This window comes from Phyllobates terribilis, unplaced genomic scaffold, assembly GCF_046119375.1.
Source record: "Phyllobates terribilis strain yellow unplaced genomic scaffold, ASM4611937v1 Scaffold_60__1_contigs__length_8166268, whole genome shotgun sequence".
In the NCBI taxonomy this organism is placed as follows: domain Eukaryota; kingdom Metazoa; phylum Chordata; class Amphibia; order Anura; family Dendrobatidae; genus Phyllobates; species Phyllobates terribilis.
Window position 1 is genome coordinate 3,037,629 of NW_027362820.1, and position 23,117 is coordinate 3,060,745.

A 23,117-nucleotide genomic window follows, 5' to 3' on the forward strand; every position below is an offset into this window, starting at 1 on the left:
TGTGTGGCCCCAGCACGGAAAGTGTGTGTCTGTGTCTGTTTGTGTGACCTCAGCACCAAAGGGATGTGTGTCTGTGACCCCAGCAATAAAGATGTGTGTCTCTATGGCCCCATCAATAACGGGGTGGCTGTGTGATGGTTTGTGTGTCCCTGCACTAATGGGGTGTGTGTTTGTGTCCTCAACACCGCAGCACTAAAGGGGTGTGTGCACGTGTGTTTGGCACACGTGTACATGTCCCCTGAAATGCAGCACTGAAGGGCTGTGTGTGTGGCCCCAGCACTGAAGGTGTGTGTCTGTGTCTGTTTGTGTGACCTCAGCACCAAAGCGATGTGTGTCTGTGACCCCAGCAATGAAGGGCTGTGTCTCTATGGCCCCATTAATAAAGGGGTGGCTGTGTGATGGTTTGTGTGTCCCTGCACTAATGCGGTGTGTGTTTGTGTCCTCAACACTGCAGCACTGAAGGGGAGTGTGCACGTGTGTTTGGCACACATGTACATGTCTCCAGAAATGTAACACTGAAGGGCTGTGTGTGTGGCCCCAGCACTGAAGGTGTGTGTTTGTGTCTGTTTGTATGACCTCAGCACCAAAGGGATGTGTGTCTGTGACCCCAGAAATGAAGGGGTGTCTCTGTGACCCCATCAATAAAGGGGTGGATGTGTGATGGTTTGTGTGTCCCTGCACTAATGGGGTGTGTGTTTGTGTCCTCAACACTGCAGCACTGAAGGGGTGTGTGCACGTGTGTTTGGCACATGTGCACATGTTCCCTGAAATGCAGCACTGAAGGGCTGTGCATGTGGCCCCAGCACTGAAGGTGTATGTCTGTGTCTGTTTGTGTGACCTCAGCACCAAAGGGATGTGTGTCTGTGACCCCAGCAATAAAGATGTGTGTCTCTATAGCCCCATCAATAACGGGGAGGCTGTGTGATGGTTTGCATGTCCCTGCACTAAGGAGGTGTGTGCTTGTTTCCTCAACACCGCAGCACTAAAGGGGTGTGTGCACGTGTGTTTGGCACACGTGTACATCTCCCCTGAAATGCAACACTGAAGGACTGTGTGGGTGGCCCCAGCACTGAAGGTGTGTGTCTGTTTGTGTGACCTCAGCACCAAAGGGATGTGTGTCTGTGACACCAGCAATGAAGGGGTTGTGTCTCTATGGCCCCATCAATAAAGGGGTGGCTGTGTGATGGTTTGTGTGTCCCTGCACTAATGGGGTGTGTGTTTGTGTCCTCAACACTGCAGCACTGAAGGGTTGTGTGCATGTGTGTTTGGCACACATGTACATGTCTCCAGAAATGTAGCACTGAAGGGCTGTGTGTGTGGCCCCAGCACTGAAGGTGTGTGTCTGTGTCTGTTTGTGTGACCTCAGCACCAAAGGGATGTGTGTCTGTGACCCCAGAAATGAAGGGGTGTCTCTGTGACCCCATCAATAAAGGGGTGCATATGTGATGGTTTGTGTGTCCCTGCACTAATGGGGTGTGTGTTTGTGTCCTCAACACTGCAACACTGAAGGGGTGTGTGCACATGTGTTTGGCACACGTGTACATCTCCCCTGAAATGCAGCACTGAAGGGCTGTGTGTGTGGCTCCAGCACTGAAGGTGTGTGTCTGTGTCTGTTTGTGTGACCTCAGCACCAAAGGGATGTGTGTCTGTGACCCCAGCAATGAAGGGCTGTGTCTCTATGGCCCCATTAATAAAGGGGTGGCTGTGTGATGGTTTGTGTGTCCCTGCACTAATGGGGTGTGTGTTTGTGTCCTCAACACTGCAGCACTGAAGGGGAGTGTGCACGTGTGTTTGGCACACATGTACATGTCTCCAGAAATGTAGCACTGAAGGGCTGTGTGTGTGGCCCCAGCACTGAAGGTGTGTGTCTGTGTCTGTTTGTGTGATCTCAGCACCAAAGGGATGTGTGTCTGTGACCGCAGAAATGAAGGGGTGTCTCTGTGACCCCATCAATAAAGGGGTGCATGTGTGATGGTTTGTGTGTCCCTGCACTAATGGGGTGCGTGTTTATGTCCTCAACACCGCAGCACTAAAGGGGTGTGTGCACGTGTGTTTGGCACACGTGTACATATCCCCTGAAATGCAGCACTGAAGGACTGTGTGTGTGGCCCCAGCACTGAAGGTGTGTGTCTGTTTGTGTGACCTCAGCACCAAAGGGATGTGTGTCTGTGACCCCAGCAATAAAGATGTGTGTCTCTATGGCCCCATCAATAACGGGGTGGCTGTGTGATGGTTTGTGTGTCCCTGCACTAATGGGGTGTGTGCTTATTTCCTCATCACTGCAACAAGGGGTGTGTGCACGTGTGTTTGGCACACGTGTACATGTTACCTGAAATGTAGCACTGAAGGGCTGTGTGTGTGGCCCCGGCACTGAAGGTGTGTGTCTGTGTCTGTTTGTGTGACGTCAACACCAAAGGGATGTGTGTCTGTGACCCCAGAAATGAAGGGGTGTCTCTGTGACCCCATCAATAAAGGGGTGCATGTGTGATGGTTTGTGTGTCCCTGCACTAATGGGGTGTGTGTTTGTGTCCTCAACACTGCAGCACTGAAAGGGAGTGTGCACGTGTGTTTTGCACACATGTACATGTCTCCAGAAATGTAGCACTGAAGGGCTGTGTGTGTGGCCCCAGCACTGATGGTGTGTGTCTGTTTGTGTGACCTCAGCACCAAAGGGATGTGTGTCTGTGACCCCAGCAATAAAGATGTGTGTCTCTATGGCCCCATCAATAATGGGGAGGCTGTGTGATGGTTTGCGTGTCCCTTCACTAATGGGGTGTGTGCTTGTTTCCTCATCACTGCAACACTGAAGGGGTGTGTGCACGTGTGTTTGGCACACGTGTACATGTTCCCTGAAATGCAGCACTGAAGGGCTGTGTGTGTGGCCCCAGCACTGAAGGTGTGTGTCTGTGTCTGTTTGTGTGACCTCAGCACCAAAGGGATGTGTGTCTGTGATCCCAGCAATGAAGGGCTGTGTTTCTATGGCCCCATTAATAAAGGGGTGGCTGTGTGATGGTTTGTGTGTCCCTGCACTAATGGGGTGTGTGTTTGTGTCCTCAACACTGCAGCACTGAAGGGGAGTGTGCACGTGTGTTTGGCACACATGTACATGTCTCCAGAAATGTAGCACTGAAGGGCTGTGTGTGTGGCCCCAGCACTGAAGGTGTGTGTCTGTGTCTGTTTGTGTGACCTCAGCACCAAAGGGATGTGTGTCTGTGACCCCAGAAATGAAGGGGTGTCTCTGTGACCCCATCAATAAAGGTGTTGATGTGTGATGGTTTGTGTGTCCCTGCACTAATGGGGTGTGTGTTTGTGTCCTCAACACTGCAGCACTGAAGGGGTGTGTGCACGTGTGTTTGGCACACGTGTACATGTTCCCTGAAATGCAGCACTGAAGGGCTGTGCATGTGGCCCCAGCACTGAAGGTGTGTGTCTGTGTCTGTTTGTGTGACCTCAGCACCAAAGGGATGTGTGTCTGTGACCCCAGCAATAAAGATGTGTGTCTCTATAGCCCCATCAATAACGGGGAGGCTGTGTGATGGTTTGCGTGTCCCTGCACTAAGGAGGTGTGTGCTTGTTTCCTCAACACCGCAGCACTAAAGGGGTGTGTGCACGTGTGTTTGGCACACGTGTACATGTCCCCTGAAATGCAGCACTGAAGGACTGTGTGGGTGGCCCCAGCACTGAAGGTGTGTGTCTGTTTGTGTGACCTCAGCACCAAAGGGATGTGTGTCTGTGACCCCAGCAATGAAGGGGTTGTGTCTCTATGGCCCCATCAATAAAGGGGTGTCTGTGTGATGGTTTGTGTGTCCCTGCACTAATGGGGTGTGTGTTTGTGTCCTCAACACTGCAGCACTGAAGGGGTGTGTGCATGTGTGTTTGGCACACATGTACATGTCTCCAGAAATGCGGCACTTAAGGGCTGTGTGTGTGGCCCCAGCACTGAAAGTGCGTGTCTGTGTCTGTTTGTGTGACCTCAGCACCAAAGGGATGTGTGTCTGTGACCCCAGCAATAAAGATGTGTGCCTCTGTGACCCCATCAATAAAGGGGTGGCTGTGCGATGGTTTGTGTGTCCCTGCACTAATGGGGTGTGTGCTTGTTTCCTCATCACTGCAACACTGAAGGGGTGTGTGCACGTGTGTTTGGCACACGTGTACATGTTCCCTGAAATTCAGCACTGAAGGGCTGTGTGTGTGGCCCCAGCACTGAAGGTGTGTGTCTGTGTTTGTTTGTGTGACCTCAGCACCAAAGGGATGTGTGTCTGTGACCCCAGCAATGAAGGGCTGTGTCTCTATGGCCCCATTAATAAAGGGGTGGCTGTGTGATGGTTTGTGTGTCCCTGCACTAATGGGGTGTGTGTTTGTGTCCTCAACACTGCAGCACTGAAGGGGAGTGTGCACGTGTGTTTGGCACACATGTACATGTCTCCAGAAATGCAGCACTGAAGGGCTGTGTGTGTGGCCCCAGCACTGAAGGTGTGTGTCTGTGTCTGTTTGTGTGACCTCAGCACCAAAGGGATGTGTGTCTGTGACCCCAGAAATGAAGGGGTGTCTCTGTGACCCCATCAATAAAGGGGTGGATGTGTGATGGTTTGTGTGTCCCTGCACTAATGGGGTGTGTGTTTGTGTCCTCAACACTGCAGCACTGAAGGGGTGTGTGCACGTGTGTTTGGCACACGTGTACATGTCCCCTGAAATGCAGCACTGAAGGGCTGTGTATGTGGCCCCAGCACTGAAGGTGTGTGTCTGTGTCTGTTTGTGTGACCTCAGCACCAAAGGGATGTGTGTCTGTGACCCCAGCAATAAAGATGTGTGTCTCTATGGCCCCATCAATAACGGGGAGGCTGTGTGATGGTTTGCGTGTCCCTGCACTAATGAGGTGTGTGCTTGTTTCCTCAACACCGCAGCACTAAAGGGGTGTGTGCACGTGTGTTTGGCACACGTGTTCATGTCCCCTGAAATGCAGCACTGAAGGACTGTGTGGGTGGCCCCAGCACTGAAGGTGTGTGTCTGTTTGTGTGACCTCAGCACCAAAGGGATGTGTGTCTGTGACCCCAGCAATGAAGGGGTTGTGTCTCTATGGCCCCATCAATAAAGGGGTGGCTGTGTGATGGTTTGTGTGTCCCTGCACTAATGGGGTGTGTGTTTGTGTCCTCAACACTGCAGCACTGAAGGGGTGTGTGCACGTGTGTTTGGCACACATGTACATCTCTCCAGAAATGCAGCACTGAAGGGCTGTGTGTGTGGCCCCAGCACTGAAGGTGTGTGTCTGTTTGTGTGACCTCAGCACCAAAGGGATGTGTGTCTGTGACCCCAGCAATAAAGATGTGTGTCTCTATGGCCCCATCAATAACGGGGTGGCTGTGTGATGGTTTATGTGTCCCTGCACTAATGGGGTGTGTGCTTGTTTCCTCATCACTGCAACACTGAAGGGGTGTGTGCACGTGTGTTTGGCACACGTGTACATGTTCCATGAAATGCAGCACTGAAGGGCTGTGTGTGTGGCCCCAGCACTGAAGGTGTGTGTCTGTGTCTGTTTGTGTGACCTCAGCACCAAAGGGATGTGTGTCTGTGACCCCAGCAATGAAGGGCTGTGTCTCTATGGCCCCATTAATAAAGGGGTGGCTGTGTGATGGTTTGTGTGTCCCTGCACTAATGTGGTGTGTATTGTGTCCTCAACACTGCAGCACTGAAGGGTTGTGTGCAAGTGTGTTTGGCACACATGTACATGTCTCCAGAAATGCAGCACTGAAGGGCTGTGTGTGTGGCCCCAGCATGGAAGGTGTGTGTCTGTGTCTGTTTGTGTGACCTCAGCACCAAAAGGATGTGTGTCTGTGACCCCAGCAATGAAGGGCTGTGTCTCTATGGCCCCATTAATAAAGGGGTGGCTGTGTGATGGTTTGTGTGTCCCTGCACTAATGGGGTGTGTGTTTGTGTCCTCAACACTGCAGCACTGAAGGGGAGTGTGCACGTGTGTTTGGCACACATGTACATGTCTCCAGAAATGTAGCACTGAAGGGCTGTGTGTGTGGCCCCAGCACTGAAAGTGTGTGTCTGTGTCTGTTTGTGTGACCTCAGCACCAAAGGGATGCGTGTCTGTGACCCCAGCAATAAAGATGTGTGTCTCTATGGCCCCATCAATAACCGGGAGGCTGTGTGATGGTTTGCGTATCCCTGCACTAATGGGGTGTGTGCTTGTTTCCTCAACACTGCAGCACTGAAGGGGTGTGTGCACGTGTGTTTGGCACACGTGTACATGTCCCCTGAAATGCAGCACTGAAGGGCTGTGTGTGTGGCCCCAGCACTGAAGGTGTGTGCATGTGTCTGTTTGTGTGACCTCAGCACCAAAGGGATGTGTGTCTGTGACCCCAGCAATAAAGATGTGTGTCTCTATGGCCCCATCAATAACTGGGAGGCTGTGTGATGGTTTGCGTGTCCCTGCACTAATGGGGTGTGTGCTTGTTTCCTCAACACTGCAGCACTGAAGGGGTGTACGCACGTGTGTTTGGCACACGTGTACATGTCCCCTGAAATGCAGCACTGAAGGGCTGTGTCTGTGGCCCCAGCACTGAAGGTGTGTGTCTGTGTCTGTTTGTGTGACCTCAGCACCAAAGGGATGTGTGTCTGTGAACCCAGCAATGAAGGGGTGTGTCTCTATGGCCCCATCAATAAAGGGGTGGCTGTGTGATGGTTTGTGTGTCCCTGCTCTAATGGGGAGTGTGTTTCTGTCTTCAACACTGCAGCACTGAAGGTGTGTGTGCACGTGTGTTTGGCACATGTGTACATGTCCCCTGAAATGCAGCACTGAAGGGCTGTGTGTGTGGCTCCAGCACTGAAGGTGTGTGTTGGTGTCTGTTTGTGTGACCTCAGTACCAAAGGGATGTGTGTCTGTGACCCCAGCACTGAAGGGGTGTGTATCTGTGACCCCTTCAATAAAGGGGTGGCTGTGTGATGGTTTGTGTGTCCCTGGACTAACGGTCTGTGTGTTTGTGTACTGAGCACTGCAGCACTGAAGGGGTGTGTGCACGTGTGTTTATTGTATGTGTATAGAGGTGAGTGTGTATTTCTGTCTGTGTGTTTGTGTGTGTATGTATGTGTGTGTTGAAGTGAGTGTGTATGTGTGTGAATGTTCATGTATGTATTAAAGGTAACCCATCACTTCATTTCAGGCCCCTAAACCACCAGCATTGTGAAATACCACTGTGTAATGAGTTTATAAAGATGCCCCTGTATAAATCATTCATTTCTGCATTGTGTAGACAATGAGCTTATAATGAACCAACAGTTTATACAAGGACATATTTATTATTCTGTTGGTGCCTTGGTGGTGATTTCATTCCCAGTCCCCTTAAAGGGTTATTTGGGACTTAAGAATTGATGACCTATCTGTAAGATAGCTCATCAGTATGAGATCGGAGGGTCTGACACCTGGCACCCCCACGATCAGCTGAAATCTGCTCCGGCAGGTGCCAGACACATGATAAGCATACTTGATAGGACGCTGCTTCTGGTCTATAGGACGCACACAATACTGAGCAAGATTTTTTGTTGTTAAAAAGTGCGTCATATAGTCTAGAAAATACAGTTAATGACGGTCACTCTTTAACTAAGAAATGCATCTTAACTTATGAAGGACTATATCCGTCATAATTCTGCTCCCCGCATTTCTTGCAGGCTCACACGCCGAGTCTGCATCTTTCTCGGCAGATGATGGCTGTGTTATTCAGCAATCATATGCCTCTGACAGTCGCAGGTTGAGTGGAGCTCTGCCCACGACAGTTAGCCTATTAAATCTTGCTATCAGTGTGTGACAGCGGCACTTCATGTGCGCCAGCAGGGGGTGCACCATTCCATCTCTTCACTGAAGCACCCGTGACTTGATCACTGAAGATCCCTGTGTCTGTCATCACTGGATTCCTGTGACAGCCAGCCTGTTGCTAGTGTTCATAGGAGACCGTGATTTCTGCTATATATAGCAATGCTGTATATAGCACAAGCAATCAGATGATTGCAGGTTCAAGCCCCCTAAAGAGACGAACAAATACAGTGAAAAGTAACAAAAAAATGAAAAAAGTATAAAAGTTCAAATCATCCCAGTTTTCCCCCATTAAAAATTAAGAAATATAAAACATTTAAAAAATACACATATTTGGTATCGCTGCGTTTGTAAAAGTCAGATCCATCAAAATATAAAATAAATTAATCCATTTAGTAAACGGCGTAACTAGAACATTACATAAAATGCCAGAATTACAGATTTTCATTCGTTGCAAGAAGAAAAAAATATATAATAACAGACAATCAAAACATTGTATATACCCCAAAATGATATCAATATAACCATCAGTTTGTGGTGCAAAAAACTAGCCCTCACGCAGCCCCATTCCCGAAACATGAAAACGCCGCGGCTTTCAGATCTCGGAAAGTGGCGACACAAGCAAATTATTTTTCATCACTTAAATATAAATCCTATAAATCGTCACTTAAGTAGAACAGATGAAGCTTTACTACCTCCTGCTCCAGCTCCAGCATTTCACCGCTGCCGCTGATCTTTAGTCACTGGCTTCAAGGGTGACATCATGACTGCAGCTCTGCAGCCAATCACTTGGCTCAGTGGGCCATGCTGACAGAGCTTCTAAGCTCAGTGATTGGCTGCAGCAATGATGTGTGCTGAAGTTGAGCCATCACCGCTGCAGCCGGTCACAATAGAGCACAGGAAGCGCTGAAGATCCAGAGCTGGAGCAGCAGGAGAAAGTAAAGCTCTGTGTGTTTTCTCTACCACTGGGAACCTCCTATATATTACATAAAAACATTCCTGAAAACCCCTTTAATCTGACTTTATAGAAAAAGTCTCTATCCGGCTACTGTCCTTCCCTCATGAATCACAAAATATGCCAAGTGTGAACAACTCCTGTCCACAAATGAGGACTTGCAGGCGATCAGTTGATAGTCGGGGGTCTGGCAGTGACCACCCTCAGCAATCAGCTGTGTTTTGCTGGACGTAGTGGCCTCTCCAGGACACATGTGGTATTACATGGTGCTCTTTCAGAATAATATGTAATATATAATACATGATATCTTGAAGTCTTCCAGAAGAAGATATTGGCAGACAGGTAATGACTTATTACCTACCAGCCATTGTCTCCTTTATCACTCGCTAGTTCTTATACACATTTGGATGATGTCACATCTTCGTTGGAAGCCGTATTAGGAACCTCCATCGCAGATTTTATCATACAGGACGACTTCTCAGCCAACAGCTATTTGGCCATTGTTCACATGACGTAAGCCTATGTTATATACAGCAATATGCAGCAGGATACACGAGATCCAGGGAAATATCCGATCGCCAGAAATGGGGTCAGGAAGGAATTTTTTTCCCCCTTGAATCAGAATTATTTTGGGGGGGTTTCTTTGCCTTCTTCTGGATCTTTGGGTCCCAATGATTCTCAGGTGGTCCCCAATGACCGCAGCTCGTTTTGTGGTCTCCACCGGGGCCAATCTGAGAGTGACTGTGATCATAGTTTAATTTCTTAAAGGACCAGTAATATTTTCATTACAATGTTGCTTATTGCTATTTCAATAAAAAAATTAATTTTATATATATATATTGTTTTGTGTTTTTTTTTTTCCTGGATTTCACCTTACACAGTGAGAATGATAAGAGTAATCACAAAATATGGGGGCTCCATACACAGAGAGAACTCTGGTACCAAATTCCATGACAATTGTTCTGGGGTTCAGTCTGTGATGGAGCAGTAACATTGTATCCAGGACGTCGTACACACCATGCTACAGAAAGAAGACTGAAGAACGGGACGCAGCCACAGAATACAGGAGACACAGGGTCTTGTGTAACAGTAAAAAACAGGAAAGATGATCAACAAGTGGCCAGGGGGCTCCAGGACCAGACCAGGAGGGAGGCCTCAGTCATCAGTGGCCAATATTCGCATGAAGTGGCCACATTTACCAACCGTTCTGCAGCCACTCGTTTACCTTTGTCCAACACCTCCGTCGGTCCTTGCAGTTATTAGGCCACCACTGAGATGCTTTTCTGACTACACACAGACACGTACATAGAAACCGTGCATGCCGCCATCACCGTACACAACCAAGGTCCTGGTCCAGACCAGTGGCCTTTCCAATTCAAGTCTACTTGGGTTTAAACAAGGGTCCTGTCTCTAAGAGAACCATGCGCTTGCCACTTGGAACAGCAGTAATACAGTAACACCAGGTTAATATTCTTCGGGCACAGAGATGCACATACAGTGAACCCTCTTAAAAAGAAGAATTGGACTGACATTCCCTAAGCAATAAGTACCCACACAATTGGAGGGACAGATTTCTAGCCCTTGCTGCACCGTGGTGTATGCCCAGTGGTGGCCACTCTTAGTCTAAGTTGGCTCTTCAGATTGCATGGTGATAAAGAACCTGAGGGCCATATACCTTCAAGAAAAAGATCTCATAAGGACACGTCGCCTTGAATTGTGAAGAACACAATAATGTTTTCCATACAATTCTATTGTGTTCTATTCAGGATATATTAAAAAAAAAGTCTGGTCCTTAGAAGTTATAAAATGAGGTCAATACAACCTCAGGTGAAGAACAACACATCACAAATTACACCAGGTCATCGAATATTTACCAAAAAATAGACTGAAATGCAGAAACAGGGTGTGAAAAATTACAGGGGTTGTCCAATGAAAACAAGCTCCAATCTACAGGAACCTTCATCCCCTTTAGATTGGAACGGTGGTCCGCATGCTAAAATGCTGCTCCATTCATTCTATATGAGGCGGCCATGAAGTGCGCCCGACTTTTTTGGACTGATGAGGCAGAGTGGCCTTACAGAGAAGGGTCCTTGGATTGGACGCCGAGTTACGGACCCCAAAGCAGCACTGAATATGATGTACTAGTGGGAGTCACGAGTGCAAGGGTTCAAGGGCGCCAGTAGTGGAAGACATAGTGCGCGAAACCGAAGAACAAGTAAGCAGACCTGCTGATCAGCACTGCAGTGCTGAGGCCGAGTTATGGCGAAATAGGGAGCGACAGTGCGCCTCACCAGTCCTGGAGTATATTACAGAGGAAGGATACTGTGTGGAAAATGCTTCATACTGTAAAGGAAACCTCCAGAACACTTTGTGCCCCCCGATATCCCTTGTATGCCGGGACGTTGCTAGGGTCCTAAAAGATCAGGGGCCAAAGCCCCAAAGTAGGTGTTTCCCCATACAACCTCCCCGCCACTTAAAAGAGGACCTATACATATATAATTACAGTACACCATTGTTGCTAACCTAAAATACACAACTGAAAGACCAATATTCCCAAAATTACTTCTATACAAGGCAATGATAATCCCGCTACACAATGCCCTCTACTACACAGTGAGTACATAGCATTATGATATGACCATTGCCTCTACATAAAAAACACCCTGTACAAAGACCATCTGACTTCTCACATTTCCAGCACCGTCCCCATCTATTCCCACCCTGCACAACCTCCCCATGCTGCCTGCTCCTCCGACGTGGAATAGGAACCTCAATACTTCAAAAATTATGTCATTACTATGATTACCCTCCACCAATTAATGCTACAAAGACTGTGTGCCAGATAGAGGGGACCTATAAAAATAATAGCGTCCCATAGAAAGTAGTAAAGACCCCACTGTGCTACCTAGCAAGTAATAATGCCAGATATGCTCTTATGAAAGTTTCAATATCTGAAGTGTTGCCTCCAAGCAACAAATACCGTTGAGTATCCCCTTTAAGTAATAATGCCCCCTTAAAGCCACAATCAAACTACATCCAACTACAAAGTTCTTCTTCAAGTCTATGGACGATGATTTCGGGGTGGTGAAAGAAGAAATTTCTGATGATGCACCCATTTAAAAGAAATAATGTCCTGAGTGCCCCCATAGCACCCTGTACATTGTATGATAGTCCCACAGCTCCCTATACACTGTATGATGGTCCCCACAGCTCCCAATGCACTGCATGATGGTCCCCACAGCTCCCTACGTACTGTATGATGTTCCCCACAGCTCCGTATGCACTGTATGATGGTCCCCACAGCTCCCAATGCACTGTATGATGGTCCCCACAGATCCCTATACACTGCATAATGGTCCCCACAGCTCCCTAGACACTGTATGATGGTCCCCACAGCTCCCTACGCACTGTATGATGATCCCCATAGCTTCCTATACCCTGTATGATGGTACCCACAGCTCTGTATGCACTACATAATGGTCCCCACAGCTCCCTATGCACTGTATGATGGTCCCCACAGATCCCTATACACTGCATGATGTTCCCCAAAGCTCCCTACGCACTGTATGATGATCCCCACAGCTCCCTAGACACTGTATGATGGTCCCCACAGCTCCCTACGCACTGTATGATGATCCCCATAGCTCCCTATACCCTGTATGATGGTACCCACAGCTCTGTATGCACTACATAATGGTCCCCACAGCTCCCTATGCACTGTATGATGGTCCCCACAGCTCCCTACACACTGTATGATGGTCCCCACAGCTCCCTACGCACTGTATGATGTTCCCCACAGCTCCCTACGCACTGTATGATGATCCCCATAGCTCCCTATACCCTGTATAATGGTCTCCACAGCTCCGTATGCACTGCATAATGGTCCCCACAGGTCCCTATGCACTGTATCATGGTCCCCACAGCTCCCTACGCTCTGTATGATGGTCTCCACAGCTCCCTATGCACTGTATGATGGTCCCCACAGCTCCCTATGCACTGTATCATGGTCCCCACAGCTCCCTACGCTCTGTATGATGGTCTCCACAGCTCCCTATGCACTGTATGATGGTCCCCACAGCTCCCTATGCACTGGTATCATGGTCCCCACAGCTCCCTATGCTCTGTATGATGGTCCCCACAGCTCCCTATGCACTGTATCATGGTCCCCACAGCTCCCTACGCTCTGTATGATGGTCTCCACAGCTCCCTATGCACTGTATGATGGTCCCCACAGCTCCCTATGCACTGGTATCATGGTCCCCACAGCTCCCTATGCTCTGTATGATGGTCCCCACAGCTCCCTGTACACTGTATGATGGTCCCCACAGCTCGCTATGCCCGGTGTGATGGAACCCACAGTTCCCTATGCACTGTATGATGGTCCCCACAGCTATCTACGCTCTGTATGATGGAACCCACAGCTCCCTATGCACTGTATGATGGTCCCCACAGCTATCTACGCTCTGTATGATGGTCCCCACAGCTCACTATGCACTGTATGATGGTCCCCACAGCTCCTTAGATACTGTACGATGGTCCCCACAGCTCCCTAGACACTGTATGATGGTCCCCACAGCTCCCTATGCTCTGTATGATGGTCCCCACAGCTCCCTATACACTGTATGATGGTCCCCACAGCTCCCTACACACTGCATGATGGTCCCCACAGCTCCCTACACACTGCATGATGGTCCCCACAGCTTCTTAGATACTGTACAATGGTCCCCACAGCTCCCTAGACACTGTATGATAGTCCCCACAACTTCCTACACACTGTATGATTGTCCCCACAGCTCCTTAGATACTGTATGATGATTCCCACAGCTCCCCCATGCACTGTATGATGGTCCCCACAGCTCACTATGCACTGTATGAGTGTCCCCACAGCTCCCTACACACTGTATGATGGTCCCCACAGCTTCTTAGATACTGTACGATGGTCCCCACAGCTCCCTAGACACTGTATGATAGTCCCCACAACTTCCTACACACTGTATGATTGTCCCCACAGCTCCTTAGATACTGTATGATGATCCCCACAGCTCCCCCATGCACTGTATGATGGTCCCCACAGCTCCCTATGCTCTGTATGATGGTCCCCACAGCTCCCTATACACTGTATGATGGTCCCCACAGCTCCTTAGATACTGTACGATGGTCCCCACAGCACCCTAGACACTGTATGATAGTCCCCACAACTTCCTACACACTGTATGATGGTCCCCACAGCTCCCTATGCATTGCATAATGGTCCCCACAGCTCTCTATAGTCTGTATGATGGTTCCCACAGCTCCCTATGCCCTGTATGATGGAACCCACAGCTCCCTATGCACTGTATGATGGTCCCCACAGCTATCTACGCTCTGTATGATGGAACCCACAGCTCACTATGCTCTAGTATGATGGTCCCCACAACTCCCTATGCACTGCATAATGGTCCCCACAGCTCCCTACTCACTGCATAATGGTCCCCACAGCTCCCTATGCTCGGTATGATGGTCCCCACAGCTCTCTATGCCCTGTATGATGGTCCCCACATCTCCCTATGTACTGCATAATGGTCCCCACAGCTCCCTATGCATTGTCTGATGGTCCCCACAGCTCCCTATGCACTGTATGATGGTCTCCACAGCTCCCTATGCATTGTCTGATGGTCCCCACAGCTCCTTATGCACTGTATGATGGTCTCTACAACTCCTTATAACTGGCATGATGGTCCCTACAACTCCCTATATCCTGTATAATGGCCCTCACAGCCCCATATATACAGTACTTTTTGATGGCCCCCGCAGCCCAATATATACTGTATGATGGCCCCCACACCCACTTGTACACTATATTATGGCCCCTACAGCTCCCTTTATACTGTATGATGGCCCCACAGCCCCTTATAAACTGTATTCTGGCACCCACTCCCCATTTTATATAATATGATGGCCCCACTGCCCCTTATATATAGCATGATGACTCCCATAGCCCCTTATAGTATGATGGCACCCACACCCCTTATATATACAGGTGCATCTCACTAAATTAGAATATCAGCAAAAAGTTTATTTATTTTAGTTCTTCAATGCTGAAAATGAAACTCATATATTATATAAAGTCATTACAATCAAAGTGATCTATTTCAAGTGTTTATTTCTATTAATGTTGATGATTATGGCCAGGGGTGCACATAGAAATCATGAGGCCCCATAGCAGAAGCTCTAATTGGACCCCCCCCCCACCAAAAAAATAAAGAAATATTTGTCTGTGTCACAGAAGAGCCGATCTCACAACTTTCCAGCCTTTACTTCGTTTTTCTAATTTTCCTCCTACTGAAGTCCTAGATCCCTCTTTCATTGCCCCCATGAAGTATGATGCCAATAAAAGTGCCCCCCAAACACAGTATGATACCCCCATGGTGCATTCCTCCACATTAGCCTCTACATGAACAGTATAATGACCTTATTGTACCCCACTTCAACTCCCAAGGCAAAGAATGGTGACCCTAACACAGTATTATTCCCCCAACTGTGACTCCCACACAGCCCTCCATACAGTATAATGGGCCTACATACAGTATAATGGCCCACACTAGCCCTCCAAATAGTATAATGGCCCCACACAGCCCTCCAAACAGTATGATGGACCCCACACAGCCCTCCATACAGTATGATGGACCCCACACAGCCCTCAAAACAGTATAATGGCCCCACACAGCCCTCCAAACAGTATGATGGACCCCACACAGCCCTCAAAACAGTATGATGGACCCCACACAAACCTTCACACCGTATAATTGCTTTCATACAGTATAACGGCCCCCCACATAGCCCTCAAAATATCATAATGGCCCCACATAGACTTCCATATAGTATAATATGCCACCCATAATCCTTCATATAGTATAATGCACTCTCCAAAATCCTCCATATAGTATAATGAACTTCCCATGGTCCTCGATAGAATATAATGCACTCCCTATAGTCTTCCATACAGTATATTTCACACCCCAAAGGGTAAAATGCAGCTCCCATATAGTATAATGCACCACACAGTCCTGCAGTATTATGTGCACCACGTACTCACTGATTTTAAAATACCGTATGTTTTAAATAAGATGACCCGAGTATAAGCCGAGGCCCCTAATTTTACCACAAAAAAAATGGGAAAACATATTGAGTTGAGTATAAGCCTAGGGTGGGAAATGCAGCAGCTACTGGAAAATTTCACCATCCTGGTATGTATGGCTCCCTCATCACCAATCCTGGTATGTATGGCACCCCTCATCCCCCAATCCTGGTACATATGGCACCCTCATCCCCAAATCCTGGTATGCATGGCCCCCCCCTCATCCCCCAATCCTGGTATGCATAGCACCCCTCATCCCCCAATCCTGGCATGCATGCCCCCCCCCTCATCCCCCAATCCTGGTATGCATGGCCTCTTCATCCCCCATTCCTGGTATATATGGCCGCCCTCATCCCCAATCCTGGTATGCATGGCACCCCTCATCAGCCAATCCTGGTATGCGTGCCCCCCTTCATCCCCCAATCCTGGTATGCGTGGCCCCCTCATCCCCCAATCCTGGTATGTGTGGCCTCCTCATCCCCCAATCTTGGTATCTGTGGCCTCCTCATCCCCCAATCTTGGTATGTGTGGCCTCCTCATCCCCCCAATTCTGGTATGTGTGGCCTCCTCATCCCCCAATCCTGGTATGTGTGGCCTCCTCATCCCCCATTCCTGGTATGTGGGGCCTCCTCACCCCCCAATTATGGTATGTGTGGCCCCATCACTGCACACTGTCTGTCATCACAGTATTCCTGTGACAGGCAGCCTGTTGCTAGTGTTAATAGGAGACCGTGATCTCTGCTATATATAGCAATGCTGTATATAGCACAAGCAATCAGATGATTGCAGGTTCAAGCCCCCTAAAGAGACGAACAAATACAGTGAAAAGTAAAAAAAAAAAATGAAAAAAGTATAAAAGTTCAAATCATCCCAGTTTTCCCCCATTAAAAATTAAGAAATATAAAACATTTAAAAAATACACATATTTGGTATCGCTGCGTTTGTAAAAGTCAGATCCATCAAAATATAAAATAAATTAATCCATTTAGTAAACGGCGTAACTAGAACATTAAATAAAATGCCAGAATTACAGATTTTCAGTCGTTGCAACAAGAAAAAAATATATAATAACAGACAATCAAAACATTGTATATACCCCAAAATGATATCAATATAACCATCAGTTTGTGGTGCAAAAAACTAGCCCTCACGCAGCCCCATTCCCGAAACATGAAAACGCCGCGGCTTTCAGATCTCGGAAAGTGGCGACACAAGCAAACTATTTTTATTATTTTTTTACAAATTTCTGAATTTTTTTTTCATCACTTAAATATAAATCCTATAAATCGTCACTTAAGTAGAAGAGATGAAGCTTTACTACCTCCTGCTCCAGCTCCAGCACTTCACCGCTGCCGCTGATCTTTAGTCACTGGCTTCAAGGGTGACATCATGACTGCAGCTCTGCAGCCAATCACTTGGCTCAGTGGGCCACGCTGACAGAGCTTCTAAGCTCAGTGATTGGCTGCAGCAATGATGTGTGCTGAAGTTGAGCCATCACCCCTGCAGACTGTCAAAATAGACCACAGGAAGCGCTGAAGATCCAGAGCTGGAGCAGCAGGAGAAAGTAAAGCTCTGGGTGTTTTCTCTACCACTGGGAACCTCCTATATATTACATAAAAACATTCCTGAAAACCCCTTTAATCTGACTTTATAGAAAAAGTCTATATCCGGCTACTGTCCTCCCCTCATGAATCACAAAATATGCCAAGTGTGAACAACTCCTGTTCCCAAATGAGGACTTGCAGGCGATCAGTTGATAGTCGGGGGCATAGGCGGATTATAATGAGGGTAATCCGGGCGACCGCCCGGGGCCCCGAGCCTGCAGGGGGCCCGCGGCTCCGGGTGGGGTGTCTAATGCCGGATTGCCCTCATTATATGTGCGGGCCGCCGCGGCACATGCCGGTAGCAGTGGCGGGAGGGGGGGCCCCGTACCGCTCCCCCAGCAGCGGCCGCCGCTACTTCTTCATCAGCCGGGCCAGCACTGCAGCAGTTAACTTCCCTGTGCTGGCCCGGCCGCATCACTGCTAGGAGACACGGCCCTGTGCGCGGCCGTGTCTCCTAGCTCTGACGTCACGCAGTGTGCCCCGGCCTGCAGTGTTGCACCGGAGAAGAGAGAGAGCAGGCAGGAGGAATGGAGCCGGGGGATGGTGAGTGTGTATGTGTGTGTGTGTGTGGACAGATGTGTGTGTGTGGGCAGGTGTGTATGTGTGTGTGTGGGGGGGGGCAGGTGTGTGTGTGGGCAGGTGTGTGTGTGTGGGCAGGTGTGTGTGTGTGTGTGTGGGCAGGTGTGTGTGGGGGGGGCAGGTGTGTGTGTGGGGGGGCAGGTGTGTGTGTGTGTGGGCAGGTGTGTGGGTGTGTGTGTGGGCAGGTGTGTGTGTGGGCAGGTGTGTGTGTGTGGGCAGGTGTGTGTGTCTGTGTGGGCAGGTGTGTGTGTGTGGGCAGGTGTGTGTGTATATGTGTGTGTGTGTGTGGGCAGGTGTGTGTGTGTGGGCAGATGTGTGTGTGTGTGTGTGTGTGGGCAGGTTAGAAAGTCTTGCCCTGTTGAACACTACACCTGACTTGAGGCCACCACCTCTTGGTTGTCCAATGTTCTTGCTTCTCTAGGGCTCTTCTCAGATATTCATTATACCAGCTCCCCAGAATACCAAAGCTAGGGTGGGTGACCGCGAGCCCTGGTGGTGGTCATAACTGCGGCCACCCAGGGGCAATACTCCATAACAACAATCCCCTGAGGTGGTGTAGGATGTAAGGACCTATTCACACTACATTCAGCGCTGCATTCAGGTCTTTACACAAGGCTTACAACTGAATCCCTGAAATTCAGGATTGTGCTGTCTGAAATGAGACATCTGAAAGCCGGGAAAATGGAGCCTAAAGATTCAGACTTTAGCCTCGGTTTGCCTTTGTTCAAATCAATGGCTATGTCAAGGCACATCTGAATGCCATTTTTCAGGGATTTAGATAGAAGCCTGGAAAGAGGAGATGAATGCATTGCAAAATTCAGTGTGAATAGGCCCTTATATCTAGAGTCTTGATATTGATGCCACATGCATTTTACTTGTTTTTAACTTAAAAAAAAAATACACACACACAAATTATACAGACACACACTATACATACACACACACAGATGTCTGTGTGGGCATGTGTGTGTGGGCAGGTGTGTGTGTGTGGGCGGGTGTGTGTGTGTGTGGGCAGGTGTGTGTGTGCGATGTCTGTCTGTTTGTGTGTTTGTGTGTGTGTGTGTGTGTGTGGGCAGATGTCATTGTGTGATGTCTGTTTGTATGTATTTTTGTGTTTCAAATGTGTTTATGCGTGTCTGTATATGTTTGTGTGTGTGCATGACTGCATGCGGCCTCCTGCTGAGTATAGCTGGCGCCGTGCGGCCTCCTGATGTCTCTGGGGGGGCGCCGTGCGGCCTCCCGCTGTGTATAGATGGCTACGTGCGGCCCCCCGCTGTGTATAGATGGCTACATGCGGCCCCCCGCTGTGTATAGACGGCGCCGTGCGGCCCCCCGCTGTATATAGATGGCTACGTGCGCCCTCAGCCGTGTATAGATGGCTACGTGCGGCCCCCCGCTGAGTATAGATGTCGCCGTGCGGCCTCCTGCTGTGTATAGATGGCTACGTGCGGCCTCCCGCTGAGTATAGGTGGCGCTGTGTGGCCTCTCTGGGGGGAGCGCCGTGCGGCATCTATACTCAGCAGGAGGCCGCACGTAGCCATCTATACACGTATACTGAGCAGGAGGCCGCACGTAGCCATCTATACGGTGCCATCTATACACAGCGGGAGGCCGCACAGCGCCATTTATACACAGCGGGAGTCTCAGTGCTTTGCAAGAGCAGTCAATAAATTCTGCTTGACTAATTCTGAGCACCATAAAGTCTGGTTCGCTTCTAACCTGCTGTCTTCATTGTCAGCTTGCTGAATTCTAACTCATTTACTGTCATTCGAGACGATGCCTTTGCTGGTCTCTTTCACCTTGAATACCTGTAATTGCTCCACTTAATGTCATATTTTTGATTCTGTTCTTCTTCATCTTTTGGCATGTGCAATTGTATGAGCAAGTATTCATATGAATTTATGACCTACTTAAACCTTTGAGGACCTTAAATTTTATTCAATCAAATTTTTTTCCAGTTTAAAACTATGGGACATATATGTGCCTTGGTCCTCAAAGGGTTTTTAAAGGGGCTGCAAACATAAATACGAAAAATATAATTCAATTAGTGCTTTTTGTGTTCATTTAATTTTTATTTGAAGTCCATTTTTTTATATACCTTGAAATTAAGCCCTACCCCATGGAATGAAGCCCTACCTACATGACATCTGAGAGCTACATGGATCCCGCTTGTGAGGTGCCTGTCCGTCACTACTATTCAGTTTTAGGGTCCACTCACTAAGCCATATATTCTCTCATGCAAGAGAATAGGGCCAATTATGCTAATGACACTGGGCTCAAACTCTGTCAGAGCTTCAACTGAGTGTGATCCGATTCTCTCGCAGCACAGATATGGAGAAGATGGAGAACTTAATTTCTCCATCTTCTCCATAGTCTCTGTGAGTGTTCATCGGACTGCACTTGGATGACATCCGAGTGCAGTCCAATGTTTTACATGCACCCATAGACTTGTATGGGTGCACATGGTCCGAATATCGAATGAGATTATTTTCTCATGCCAATAATCGCACTGTCCCATAGTATAACATAGGGCCGAGTCCTATCCGATAAAACATAACATAGCATTCGGCCGTGTTATACGACAGTGTGATCGAGCCCTTAGAGTCAAGCAATATTTACATGTAGATGATGATATTACTCTCCAAGTGTATATTTTTTTAGGCGAGTTCATAGTAAATGCTTTGCATTTTTGACATGTGATCAACTAAAGAACAAGAAAGATTTAGGACCTCGCCTATAGAGAAACGGAAAATAGTTTGGAGGACTTGCATGTCCTTTTTTATTTATTATGAGAAAATCATAAAAGATCCCGTTTTTTAACCATGCTGTGACTTTCTACTGAGGGAGAGGGAGAGAGCTGCCCTATTCAGAGTCTGTAATAAGACCTGCTGACAAAAGTGTTGAAGATACAGTCTAATGTGAATTAACAATGAAAAAAAGTTAATTTAACAAATGGCTTGTATTTTTTTTAATACAAACTTTTTTGTCTTTACAGCTCCTTTAAAGGGAATCTGTCATCAGGTTTTTGCCACCTAATCTGAGAGCAGCATAATGTAGGGTTAGAGGCACTGATTCCAGTAATGTGTCACTTACTGGGCTGCTTAGTGTTGTTTTGATAAAATCATTGATTTGTCAGAAGGTAATTATCACTAGATGACTAGTAAGTTCTGTAGGACCCCACCCCCATCACTGATCAGTAGATTTCTGTGTACACTGAGCATGGGCAGAAAGCTGCCAATCAGTGGTGTGGGTGGGGCTATACAGAGCGCAGCATTCAGAGAGCTGCTAGATCTGCAGCAGATAAAACGGTGATTTTCTCAAAATGACAACAAGCAGCTGAAAAAGTGACACATCGCTGGAATCAGGGTATCTGCCCAATATCACAGGGGATCATGTGACATGTCACCTGATAAATCAGGTGTGTGGAGGGGGCCCACGCCTTCTAAACTGCCCGGGGCCCTTGCTACTCTTAATCCACCCCTGCCTATATCCCCGGAGCGGCCTGGCTGCCCCAGTATGCCGGCGAGTCGCATACCTTGGGCGACTTTAAAGAAAGGCTGTATAGACTGTTCAAAGTTTATCCCCTGACAGAAGAACAGAAAGTAAGCATACTGATAGGGCAGTTAACTGGTGTGGCCCAGCGGGAGGTAAAGTCTTGGACAGCTGAGGAGAAAAGGACTGTAAGGGGGGTTCTGACCCGTCTACGGGACACCTTTGATACCCGCACCTCAGCTGAAATCAAAATGCGGTTCTATGGATGTAAGCAGCGAGCTCAAGATAGCATCCGAGATTATGCCCTAAATTTACAGGAAGCCTTGGGGGCAATTAAGCAAGCTGACCCTGGCAGCGTGCAGGATACAGATAAACTATTGACTGACCAGTTCATAGAAGGTCTGCTGTCCAGCGCCCACAGAATCCAGCTGCGCCTCATGGTCCTACAGAACCCCGATTTGACTTTTGCACAGTTCAAAGATAGGGCCATCCAGGTGCTCCGAGAACCTGCACCGGGTGGCGCTGTAGCTTCCCGGCGCCCTGCCATCCCTTACCACCAGGGGGTGGCGCCCTATCCCGCAGACCTTGTGGGGGCTGATGCGCAGGCCCTAAATCCATCCCCGCCTGCAAACCTGCACCATCAGGTCCAAGAACTAACAAAGAGTGTTGCTGCATTGACCAGGACCTTACAGTCGTTACAGATGGACCCGTCAGGACCAATCAAGCTGGCTTCCAGTCCGGAGGATGTCCCGTGGCGTCGACGGAGGAGGATCCCGTCGTTCAGAGGGAGGCCCGCCGATCATTACACTGAGGATGGACAGCCGATTTGCCGCCGTTGCAGCCAGCCGGGACACGTAGCCAGGTACTGTACTTTAAATGGGTCCGACCTGGGGCAAAGGGCCAACCCCCAGGCATAAGGTCATCAGGCCCATCTAATTGGCGTGATAAGTACGTAGGGGAACGCCCGGTTTTACCCGTAGTGCTGGACGGTATCCCCATGAGTGCACTGCTGGACACCGGGTCCCAAGTGACTACCATCCCCTATGTACTTTTCAAGCAGTACTGGAGTGACACTGATATAACTCGTTATCTAGACGATGACTTGAGCATCATCGCCAGCAATGGTCAACCCGTGCCGCAGGTGGGGTTCAGAGAGATGACCATTAAGATTGGTAAAGTTGAACTGCCGGCACAGGGAGTGATCATTGTGGACATTGACCGTCGAGAAAGTCACCCTAAAATAACCTTGGGTACTAATGTGATTGAAAATTGTCTTTCAGAAGTAATTGTAATTTTGCAGCAGGTGGCGATGAATGCGAGCTCCAGCCAACAGAGGGTCCTCCAGAAGGAGATAAGAGCCCTGATGAGATGGCAACAGGTAGAACTGTCTGGTGGTGAGATCGGTAGTGTGAGGATGAGCGACCCGTTCCCCATTGCTATGCCCCCCAAAAGTGAAATGATCTGGTGTCGGACTGCAATCGGGTTAAGAGGGAGAGACTACCAAGCCATGGTAGAACCCGTGTACTCAGACAGCAGGCCCACCATTTTGACAGCCCG